Source organism: Corvus brachyrhynchos, unplaced genomic scaffold (genome assembly GCF_000691975.1).
Source record: "Corvus brachyrhynchos isolate BGI_N302 unplaced genomic scaffold, ASM69197v1 scaffold426, whole genome shotgun sequence".
Classification (NCBI taxonomy): Eukaryota; Metazoa; Chordata; class Aves; order Passeriformes; family Corvidae; genus Corvus; species Corvus brachyrhynchos.
In genome coordinates, this window is record NW_008238653.1 from 140,250 (window position 1) to 140,727 (window position 478).

The following is a 478-nucleotide window of genomic DNA, read 5'->3' on the forward strand; positions in this document are numbered from 1 at the left end:
ACCCGCCCCTCCCCACCCCGGGATCCAGCCTCCTGCAAGCGCATCCAGCCCTCCTCCGGCTCGTGCGAGTGCCCCCCATCCACACAACCAGATCCCGCCCCTGCAAGGGGATCCAGCCCCTGCAACAGGATCCAGCTCCCTGCAAGGGTATCCAGCCCCTTTCCAAGGGTATCCAACTCCCCCTGCAATGGAATCCAGGCCCCTTCCAAGGGGATCCAACCCCCACCGGTTCCTGCAAGTGCCCCCCATAATCCCAAGAGGATCCAGCGCCTGCAAGGGAATCCGGTCCCTCCTGCAAGGGGCTCCAGCCCTTCCCTAGCTCCTGCAGATGCTCCCCCTGCACACACGGGGATCCAGCCCCCGCCGCAAGGGCTCCGGCCCCGGGCAAGGGGATCCCGCCCGCCCTGCAAGGGGATCCAGCCCCACGCAAGGGCTCCGGCCCCCGGCAAGCGGATCCAGCCTTTCCTCCAAGCGGCTC